Here is a 12,626-nt window from a genome sequence, read left to right on the forward strand (position 1 = left end):
GCCAGGAATCAAACCCGTGCCTCCGGGTGGTGGTAGCTAATTACACTAACCACTACACAGAGGCGACAAGCAATTTTCTACACATTGAAAATCAAAACACCGCTACGTGTTAGAGGTTACGGTTGTGTTAAAACGTTATTTAAGTTCATATAATAGGATGGATTTCACTATGAGTTACGTTCCTGAATCAGTGATGAACGAAATGCCTACTTATCTGAAGTTAAATTTCTGAATCTTCACAATATTGTTCTCTTATACAAAAATGTAAACAGTAATTAAAGCTTTAATGTTCAGGATCTTTAGAAAGCCTAAAGAATGATAGCTCTGGTGTCTTCTTGTAACTGAGCAATTTATTGCGCCACACACACCTCCTTTCATACATACCACGTCAATTTAATAGTAAACCGATCATCTATGATGTAATTACCTCACGCTTACCTCGCAAAACGTATACAACTTACACATCCCAGAAGACCGGCAGCTTGCTGGCCACGTAGAGCGCTGCAGTCGCATGGATGAAAAAAATAAGCCTAGCTTCGCGACTGTCTGTATTAGACTGTGCTAATACTCTATGATTTTAATGCTTTACTTTTCGCGGCGAACTTGGCGGTATAATTGTCGTACCGTTTAAGTTTTTATCGTGGGAAAGAAAGATTATTACAAGAAGCTGTCTGTGCTGGAAGTTGTCAAGGAGAAACGTGACATCCTTTTTATGACAACTTTAAAGATAACCTCTCAAATGATGACACACATCAATGTTAACGAGAGTACCGTCAACACATCCACACACAGAAGGACATTCACCCTTCATTAGTAATCCCGTCGCTATATTAAGTGGATTATCAGGCCAACGTTCTGTTAGCAAATATTACATTTACAATAACATCTACGACTTTGGTAACAGTTCTGCAAATAATTGATTTTGATGTCCCATGCATTGCTGTTACACAGTACAGCTGGGGTACCATTTACTAAAAAATGTAAACATAAGAATTTGTTCTTTTTTGGAAAGGAATTTATTTCTTTATCTTTCAATAAATTACCGATCATTTCAAGAATATAGTCAGCCTCTTGGGATAATACGAAATCACTCGCGTTATTACGTCGAAGTGAGGTTATGAAAATTAATCCTGTCTTTGTACGTTCCATTATTGGATTCTTCATCACTGTCCTCACTTGATGCTAACAAAAGCTCACGTCGTGACGTGTTTATATCACTAAACCAAATTCTACGCCGAGAAACTAATGTACATACTTGTTAATTAACATATGAAAAGGGAATCATCTCTTTGCAAGATTTATGAAAACTTTTCACTTCATTTCTTTGCACTTTGCATTTCTGTACCAATAGAGGAACATAACAGGCTTGAAAAGTGAAAAGATTTCTAACTTTTCACTTTGCAAGCTAAATCTGAAAAGCGATAGTGGAACAAAATCTGAACTGAAAAGTGCAAAGTTGCAAAGTTCGTTCGTGGAATAGGCCCCTGGCTTTAATCTGAGAAGAGGGATAAAATAAATAAAAGTATGAAAATTTTGTCGATAGTGATGCTTTGAAGAATATTTAGATTAAATTAGATTAAAAATGTACCATACCTTTGGCTGTATAGTCGAGGATTTCTAAAGTCGCTGGCCTGGAAATGATCTGAACAGATTTTATAATTCTTACATATTATTGAAATATGAAAATCTAATATACGAAATCGAAATATGAATTTGTTTACTCCGTCTAATGATGGAATATATGATGTATTGAATTAGGAGGATTCTCTCATTTTTCACCTTTGTAAAGTGAATTCTTACATAAACGTAACATCCCTTCTTTCTTGTACACCTTATCCAAATCATTTCTGTGACATTTCAAAACCCACAGATCACACTTACAACACATCAGTATTGAAGGTTAACTGCTGCACTATACAAAAAAATATGCATATTATATTTTAAGTCAGTTAAAATAATGGTCGAGCAAGTCAGAATATTATGAAGTACTATAAAAATCTCTTTGTCACTGAAAGAATATATATGCAAACACAATATTACTTACATTTTCTTGTCACGAGGGAAGCGAAAGAAAGACCGCGCATTCTTCTCTACTTCATAGGTACTGCAGCCAAACACAGCACATACCTTTCCCCTCATGTTGAGAGGAGATATCAAGGAATGACACACGCTACTATTTAATTATGTCAACTCACTGAAAATGCATAAATAACACCAGAAACTTCACACACAAATACAAGTGCTCTTATGACAGAATCAGTAGTTCTCAGGTCTACCCGCTAGAGAGAGCTCTAATAGCTGTCCCTCGATATCTCGCTGAGTGTCGCGTATTGTCTCTACTGTATTTGGTTCAAGTACTCCATTCGACTAGCTGGTCGATTGATGTTTCAAGTGTGTTGCATTAGTGTTTTGTAAGAACCCTTCCAGAAATCGATAATTCTAGATGGTTGATCGAACAGTATATATATCGAGTTGTCAGTCAGCGTGGACTCAGAGTGACTGTTGGGCTCCGAGGTGGAAGCGGCGAGTTCAAGAGACCGCATGTTACAGTGCACGAGTCAATGTTGTTGATATCTGTACTTGTCAGAATTGACTTCAGGGTACTCCACTATTAAGTGTTGTAGTGTCACTTGCTAGTGTGTATAATTGTGTGTTGTGACTTACAGTGACTATAAGGCAATTTACACAAGGAAGTGAACATGTTCTCGTGTGATATTTATTTCCATCAAATAAAATCGCATTTGAGAACGATATGGTTCACTATATATATCTTGAAGGTGAACCATGTAGTAACGTAGCAGCACCGCACGGTCAGCACCCCTATAAAGTGCTGCTGAGAAACTTAAGCATGTTAAGTCTCTTCATGCAGGCAACCTTCTGTTGCAGCTCTACTCTGCTAGATGGCATTACAGTGCCAATCACAAATACCAACCCATCATCGAGGATACACAACAGCTAGTATTTTATAAATTTCAGCCAATGATGCAGGTGCTATGAAAAATGTTGTACGATTTATGATATTTTGTTATAAAAGTTAACTATATTTCCAATGGCGGGTTTGATGAATATGCAACAAAATAAGACTTAAAGGAAAAAAAGAAAGGAATTCCACATCTTTAATAAATAATTAACAATTCATCATAACACCATAACAAACAGACATTCTCACATCATAATAATGAAATCATCATATACTGTCAAACAAAACAATTTGTACATTGTTGGATAGAAGGTAGAAACAGAATAATCTAAATGATATATTATTGTCTCAACTATTTACAATAAATTATGTCATTTCTCATATTCTTTGTAAAATATCATATTCAAGATTCTTATCTGATTCAAATTCTGCTCATTTGTACATTTATATATTGGCCTAATACAACAGTCAAAATTTTTTGTTCTAATAAACTAAATTCTCTCTCTCTCTCTCTCTCTCTCTCTCTCTCTATATATATATATATATATATAATGTCTCAAATAATCATATAAGAGAACACTGTGAAGGGTTACAGAGACAAAAAGATACAACAAAATAATACATTTTCAAACATTTGGTGTCTAAAATAAACCAATACAATAGGCCTACATCAAAACATAAATTTGTGGATTTTCTAAAAACACAATGTCTTCAAAGGTATTCACAAAAGTTATGCCTATAAACTTCCATACTACTAAAAAGAACTTCGTAAGCAACTAGCACACAAACACTTTGCAAGAATTGATTATCTTTAGTTATTCATTTTTTCCTTTAAACTTGATAACAAACATCACATGATTTTATTGAGTTCTAGGCAATAATATTTTATATCTGTACATTAAAATTAAAAACAGTGACATAAAACTGGGTACACTGTTTCTTTAGTAATTTATTCCTCTGTGTCATCTCTGGGAACATAAAGGCAAAAGTAGGACCTAATTGCCCCTAATGAAAGTTAAGTATTAATTTTACAAGGAATCCATGAACAAAAGGAAATGAAAGGACAAAGAAAGCCACCTTAATATTTTCAATCTGTTTTTATGTAAAAACAATTTTTCAGCAGGAAATCTACTGTAAGCCAGAAACATATGAAACGAAAAGGAACAAACAAGTGTCACAGTACACATATTCCTTCTGCTTCCTTCTCTTCTTGTACATCAGAACTAGAGAACTGTCAAAATGGTCCTTTAACAAGTGTTTATGCCTACCTTCTTATAAAGCTGGGAAGCAGACAAGAGCTCACTGAGGGCTCAGTAGAAATGGACTTTGAAGAACTGGGACTGAATCAATCAATCAAATCACTACTGATCTGCATTTAGGGCAGTCGCCCAGGTGGCAGATTCCCTAACTGTTGTTTTCCTAGCCTTTTCTTAAATGATTGCAAAGAAATTTGGAAATTTATTAAACATCTCCCTTGGTAAGTTATTCCAATCCCTAACCCCCCTTCCTATAAACAAATATTTGCCCCAATTTGTCCTCTTGAATTCCAACTTTATCTTCATATTGTAATCTTTCCTACTTTTAAAGACACCACTCAAACTTATTTGTCTACTGATATCCTCCCACACCATCTCTCCACTGACAGCTCGGAACATACCACTTACAGAGACTTACAATAATTGAAAATCTTCCACCTTTTTGATACTTTTTATTTGCTTTTTACCAAATTAATTATAAACAGTACATGTTTTGTTCTTATTTGAGAACATCTACAGCTGTTATATAGCTTAGGTGAATCACTGAGTTTTTGAGTACATTATTACCAGGTACCTTGTTCCTCTTAAAAACTATTTGAATATAACTTGAATTAAAATGATATTAAAACAGTGTGTTGGTTAATGGGGCAGTGAAATGAGACAGGATGAATACATAGTTAGCCTAATTAAAAAAATATATCTATTCATTTGAATAGTTGTTGTTAAAAGTTTCAAACTCAGTTACACTAAAAAATATATTTTGAGCTTACTTAATGTGTCTAAGAACAGTGTCAAAGAGTCATACATTTTAAAAAAACATCTTTTAACTGGAAGACAAACTGATATTTTTTAGTGTAACAGAGTTTGAAACTTTTAACAACTATTCAAATGAATAGATGTAGTTTTTTAAGTAGGCTAACTATGTATTCATCCTGTCTCATTTCACCGCCCCATTAACCACCACATTGTTTTAATAACATTTTAATTCAAGTTATATTCAAACAGTTTTTAAGAGGAACAAGGTACCTGAAAATAATGTATTCAAAAACTCAGTGATTCACCTAAGCTATACAACAACTGAAGATGTTCTCAAAATAAGAACGAAACATCTACTGTTTATAATTAATTAATTTGCTAAAAAGCAAATAAAAAGTATCAAAAAGGTGGAAGATTTTCAATTATTGTAAGTCTCTGTGATTAGAATTTGATACGGAAAATGAAGCTGATTACTTCAGAGATGCCAACTTTCAATAAAGGCAATTCGTAATGCAGCCGTTAGGGCAGGGGGGGTTGCGTAGAATTTTTTCCCCGAGATCTTACTAACTTACATATTACTGAAAAATCAATGAACAACATACAATTCAACCATATGTGACATATTCAAAGACTGGCATATAAGGAGTGTATGATTCTTACCTGCTAAAATAACGTGACCTGCAGTACATATCTGAGTGGAGGTTGAAGGTTCATTTCTTTTGTTGAGTAATGTAGTTGCTCTCTTAACAGCTTGTATTTCTGTTTGGTAAACATACACTGGTGACATGCTTTTTCTTTTGATATCATGTGCATCCTCTGCACTAACAGAGCACTTAACAGTTCGGAGTTCATATTAGCACGGAATTCAGTCTTGTTCTTCCCCATCATGCGCATCTGCAAAATCGTGCTACACACACTACAAAACACATGTGAATGAGATTTTGAGGAACGCAGTAAATAGGGCCATTCTTTCGAGTATTCCTCCCTAAATTTTGAACTATTTTTGGTTTATTAATAGCGTCACTAGTCACGGTAACATCATCACACGTATTTTCCTGCACAAAAAATCGCTTCATTATTTCAAACCTTTCGCATTTCGTAACACACGATTAGCATATATCCTAGAAGAGCAATATATGTCTTATGGCGATGATGGGATAGGAAAGTTGGAAGGAAGCGGCCGTGGCCTTAATTAAGGTACAGCAATAATTACCACTCCAACAGTCACGCACACAGTATTCACAATGAAACGAAGCTTGTCACCACTTTTCCACCAAAATAAAGACAAAAGAACTCGCATACTTGCATGGAAGTCTGATCATGTGACGAACAAAGACAACAACTCCGGAAGATATACCACTTCACAGGTGCCTATTTTTCCGGTACTGGAAGCACACTGCGTTTGGCGCGTGAAAACTCGAAATATTCTTAAACAAGGGACAGGAAAAGGGTATAAATGATTACTGATAAATCCGAAAATAATATTCTGATCATTCAAGCTGTAATGAAATTTCTTGTGTATCCTTTTGAACACTTCATACACTTAGATTTTAAAATTCAACAAAAACACCGTAATTTGTGTGTGTGATTCGTAAAGGCGTAATTATGATGGGTAATTCGTAATTATTACGATTGAATCGCAATAGTTGGCATCTCTGTTACTTGCAAACATACCACTTAGTCGAGCAGCTCGTCTCATTTCTCCCAAGTCTTCCCAGTCCAAACTTTGCAACATTTTTGTACCGCTACTCTTTTGTCGGAAATCGCTCAGAACAAATCGAGCTGGTTTTCCATGGATTTTTTCCAGTTCTTGAATCAAGTAATCCTGGTGAGGGTCCCATACACTGGAACCATACTCTAGTTGGGGTCTCACCAGAGACAAATATGCTCTCTCCTTTAAATCCTTTCTACAACCCCTAAATACCCTCGTAACCATGTGCAAAGATCTGTACCCTTTATTGACAATCATATTTATCTGATTACTTAATGAAGTTCTTTCCTTGTATTAATACCTAGGTATTTACAATGATCCCCAAAGGGAACTCTCACCCCATCAACGTAGTAATTAAAACCGATAAGACTTCTCCTATTTGTGAAACTCACAACCTGACTTTTATCCCCGTTTATCATCATACCATTGCCTACTGTCCATCTCACAACATTATCGAGTTCATTTTGCAGTTGCTCACAATCTTGTAACTTATTTATTACTCTGTACAGAATAACATCATCTGCGAAAAGCCTTATCTCTGATTCCACTTCTTTACACATATCATTGATATATATAAGAAAACGTAAAGGTCCAATAATACTGCCTTGTGGAACTCCCCTCTTAATTATTACAGGGACAGATAAAGCTTCACCTACTCTAATTCTTTGAGTTCTATTTTCTAGAAACAGAGCCACCCATTCAGTCACTTTTTTGTCAAGTCCAATTGCACTCATTTTTGCCAGTAGTCTCCCATGATGAGGGGTAGCCCATCTATATGAAAGACAACAGCGAATGAATATGTGAAGATTGCCAATTAAGGCTTGGCAATTGGCATTGTATCTCTATGGAAAGCACAAATGTTTTTATAACTTTAGTAAGTGAGCAAATTTTTTTGCTAACATAGTGGGACTGTGCAGACAGTCTCCCACTGCTAAGCAGCATCTTGAAAATGCATGCACAGTCCAACTGATGAGCCGAAAATGGCATGGTCTGGGCAAAACACTGCACAAGAACTGATAACCCAAAAGCTTGGTTCTATTCATGTAGATATTATTCTTGTACTTTTGTGTTTTCTTGTTAGCCCTGTCCCCATCAATTTTGTGCTTTTTGAGTAGTTAATTATGTGTCGGTAATAGCCAGTGTCATTCATTCAATGTGAGCAAAGTTTCAAGTTGTTTTTGGCTACAGTCTGCTATCTCATTCAGTCAGCTGTTCGACCGGTTGAAATTCCAAGAGTATTGATTTTTCTCCTCACCCTCATCAATCAATAACATGTAGCGATTATATGACAAGCTGGCCTGTTTCAAGGTTGTACCCACTGCCTTGTGCGCTTGCTCGCCTGTCTTTATGTAACTTCTAGAACAATCTGAACCAATTACGAGGCACAATCGTGTATACAGGCCAATAACAATTTCTCCGAGAGCCACACCTCCAAATGAGAGGCTATAAAACTCAGTGTTACCTTGAACAACCCCCTTACTCTGCAAGAAGTCTATGAGCCGAGTTAAGTTACGTGTACATTTGAATAATTCAGCCTTGTTCTAAAATTTTTGTGTCAGTTTCAGCTCTGAAATAACTTATGAAAAAAGAAGAGAACCACCACGAGCATAATATCGACACCAATTCCAGGATGTCTACCTTACATTCAAGAGGATCGATTCATCCGATATGGGCCTTGAAATCTATAGCAACCATGTGGTACTAAACATGTAGGCACCGTAAACACTGGAAGGAGAACGTGATGGATTTCATCACCATGAGAGCATAACAGACCGTTTCGGGAATCAAGCTTCATTGCAAAATTTAAGTACATTTTTATATTTCCTGTCCATCTTTGTAGAAAATTTAACAATCTTCTTCTCTTAATTAACATTTCTAATAGCGGTAAGGTAGTTTTGTGTATGAGAGAGTGTGAATTAGAATCTAATAGTGTAGATTTAGAGTAGTTTGTCTTCTGAGAATATTTCTACCTTAGTGCCAATTATTTAAAATCATGTTTAATAATCAACAACCTCTCAGATAAATAAGAATTTAAAATTACTATTTCAAATTTTATGAAACATTGTGGGAAGAGATTTAGGTTATGTTTCATCTAGTGCATTGCCACGTGATTATGCAGATTGTGTCATTTTATTTAAATATTAATTCAGATGTTGATGGTGAATTTAAGTCGTTGCTAATAATAATCACGGAAAAGTCAAGTGAGTTGAAAAATTTAAGTATCTTGGTGAATGGATAGAATCTGACTTGTCCGAAAAAGAAGCCTTTTCTTCACACATGAATAAAATGGAAATGGCTTACCATCTGACTAAAAATGTCTATAACAAAAGATCTATATCTCTGAATGCAAAAATCAAACACTATTGCACTGTTATCCGGCCAGAGGCTCTATATGCAGCGGAATGTCTCGCCATGAACAAAAAAGGCATGATGGAGAAATTGGAGGCCAAGGAAAGAAAGATTTTGAGAAAAATCTTAGGTCCAGTCAAAGACAACGGCAAGTTTAGGAGACAGCACAACCAGGAGCTGTACTCACATGTGGAGAAAATAATTGATGTGATGCAATAAAGGAGGATTACTTTTTATGGACACATGGCCCGAATGAATTCAACACGGTTAACCAACCGCATTTTCACTTTCCTCCATGAGAAAAAGGCAAAGGGGGCATGGTTCAGTGAGGTACAGAAAGATCTGCAGGAGATTGGGATCTCATTTGAAGATATCCAGGAGCGTGTCCCATTTATGAAAAAACTCCAAGAACATCAGAGTTTCCTACCAAAGCTGAAGATGAAAACTGTAAAGGCATGGATGGAAGAACGAAAGGAGCAACACCGTATACGAATGAAGGAGTACTGGCCCAACATTAAAGCTCAAGGGAAACAGTTGAAATGACGTGGTCCTTAGTTAGCCGAAACGAAACAAGAGAATAATAATAATAATAGTTTAAGTTGTGGTTAAATGAATTTATAGTGGTCATGAGTGATAAACCAAGTTAGAGTTTTTCATGTGGAATATGTAATGTGTGTTCAATTATAGTGTAATTTTTCCTGGAAAATGGTAATCCTGCAGGATATTTATTGAATTTTAGAAGAATGTGTCACGGGTTACAATCTATTCCGAGATAAATGTGGAGCACGTGTTGAGATATATTTCAATGTTTAAGGAATAATAATAATTTATGGACACTCAATGACCACGTGTCCGATGATAAGTGTTAACCCAGACAATGTGCATGATTATTGAATATTCAATTTTCACGACCGCATTGTAATCGAAACCGACTTTCAACCTATTAGGTCGTGTTACGTACATTTAGTACGTGTTGAAGAGATGTTAAGTACAGAACAAAAATGGCCAACCAGACACCAGTGGGATCTGAACCCCCAACCTCCCAATTTCGCGTCGGTTGCTCTACCAATTGAGCTATGGTGGCCTAGGCCATCTTTGTTCTGTTGGAAAGGATCTGAGCTACAGGTCTGGTACTACTACCATCACACTGTAGAGTGCGTTTAAGTTGCCCGTTGAGGGCCAAGTCAATGAATATTCAATTTTCACGACCGCATTGTAATCGAAACCGACTTTCAACCTATTAGGTCGTGTTATGTACATTTAGTACGTGTTGAAGAGATGTTAAGTACAGAACAAAAATGGCCAACCAGACACCAGTGGGATCCGAACGGGCAACTTAAACGCACTCTACAGTGTGATGGTAGTAGTACCAGACCTGTAGCTCAGATCCTTTCCAACAGAACAAAGATGGCCTAGGCCACCATAGCTCAATTGGTAGAGCAACCGACGCGAAATCGGGAGGTTGTGGGTTCGGATCCCACTGGTGTCTGGTTGGCCATTTTTGTTCTGTACTTAACATCTCTTCAACACGTACTAAATGTACGTAACACGACCTAATAGGTTGAAAGTCGGTTTCGATTGCATGATTATTGTTGTACCAAATCTTCTGAATAAAATTTTGGATTCTTGAAGAGATCGTCATCGTAATGTCAAGATAATGTTCAATTAAGTGATCATTCTAATTCTATTACGAGTCACGCCAATTGTTGATCATGTTTGAATTTAAGGGAAGGTCATCTGCCTATTCCATTCAACCTTCTTTTTATGATAATAATCAGAAATAAAAATAAGCCTAGGATCCGAGTGTAAATTTGTATATAACATCCGAGTATCCTATGTGTGCATGATGTGTGTGAAGTAGTCATTGATAATTTTGAAGTGCTATTTCTTGCGATATGGTTCTTAATCTGACCATGTGTTCAGCACGATGGATCAGATTATTCCAGTGTTGTCTGTGTTTTTGTGCATTTATATGAGATTGCTGTTGAATAATTTTTATGCAAAGTTTAGTGACAGATTCAATTCTAGAATAACACAATTTTGTGCAAGTGAATAAGATTTTAAAATTTTCTAAAACGTAAGCATAAACCAGTTCGTAAAATAAAAGAATTGTTATTTTAAAGATAACTAGCGGTTATTTAGTTCATGTAACAACGTGATTAATTTCAATTAATTCATTTATTGATTGATTTTTCGAGAAAGAATTGTTACGTTAAGTGCCATAAGTGGTTATTAAGTCTTGTAACGACATGATTAACTTCAATTAGTCATTTAATAATTTCTCAAGAGTATCAATAATTCAGAGAATTAAGTTAATAATCTCAACGTGTGTTATTTGATAAATTATCATTAATTAAGAGAGAAAGTAAAGTATATTTTTGTAAATATTATATAGGTCAGATTTTAAAGTGATACCATGGTTATCCACCATTCAGTTTAAGTGGATGCCTAGTGTTTTCTGTTTTGTTTAAAGAGATTCAAGTGCAATCAAGCGTTAAAATATCATTGAGATTCAGGATCGTTTAGGATGGAGTTCATCCAGTTTAATTTTATTTTGCATAGCCAATGGAAGGCTAATTTTTCTTTTCTTTTATTCTTAACAGAATAGCCAATATGTCAACGATGTTCAAGATTTAAAAATTAATTTTGTAAACTTACTGAACGATCTTAACTTTGTGAGGGTCAAGAATAACTTCAGCAAGAATCATTTCATTTGTTAATTTTATTATTATTTGTGCATATTTAAAATAAATGTCAAACCTATTTTCAAATTCTTCTTATTCTTGTATTGTCATCAAGCCTTGTACTTAGATTGCCTCCAAAATTAGGACAGCTTGCAAACGAAAGGTTTACCTTGGGATCTCTCGTCTGCTGGCTGAGCTTGACTGGGAAATAGGGGGCAGCCCTTGTCTCCACTTTATATTGCTCCTTCTTCCCACATTGATCTGTCATTGTGTTTAGAGTTTCTTTTCATGTTCCTATCTTTGTTTATGTGGTGTTATAGAAGAATGCTGAAGGTGAGATGGGTAGATCGAACCATGAATGAATTTGATACTGAATTAAATTGATGAGAGGAGAACGATTTGGTAAAATTTGACCAGAAGAAGAGATAGAATGATAGGACACATCTTAAGACACCCAGACTTGTTCAGCTGTTTTTGAGGGAAGTGTGGATGGTAAAAGCAGCAGGGGTAGACTAAGGTAAGAATATGAGAAACAGATAAGAATAGATGTAGGATGTAGTAGTTACGTAGAAATGAAAAGGTTAGCATAGGACAGGGTGACATGGAGACTGCATCAAACCAGTTTGTAGACTGATGATGCAAACAACAAGTACAACAACAACTACTACTCTGTATATGTGACTTGATTTGAAACTTGTTTGTTCCTTTCTATTACTTACAGTACAGTGACTAGGTGGGTTTGTTTTCTCTTGAGTTTCTAAAATTTGATTACCTGTATTCATCTTTATCTTATGTTTCTTCTCTTTTCCCGTGTTTATCCAGCTTTCTCCTTATCCTACTCTTTCTGAATCAATATTGAAGATCTATCAAGATGGCCCCTCAATGAGTGTTGGTCTGCCCTCCCTATGAAGTTGGGAAGAAGAAATGAGCTTGTTAGGGGGTGAGAAGAG

Source organism: Anabrus simplex, chromosome 8 (genome assembly GCF_040414725.1).
Source record: "Anabrus simplex isolate iqAnaSimp1 chromosome 8, ASM4041472v1, whole genome shotgun sequence".
Classification (NCBI taxonomy): Eukaryota; Metazoa; Arthropoda; class Insecta; order Orthoptera; family Tettigoniidae; genus Anabrus; species Anabrus simplex.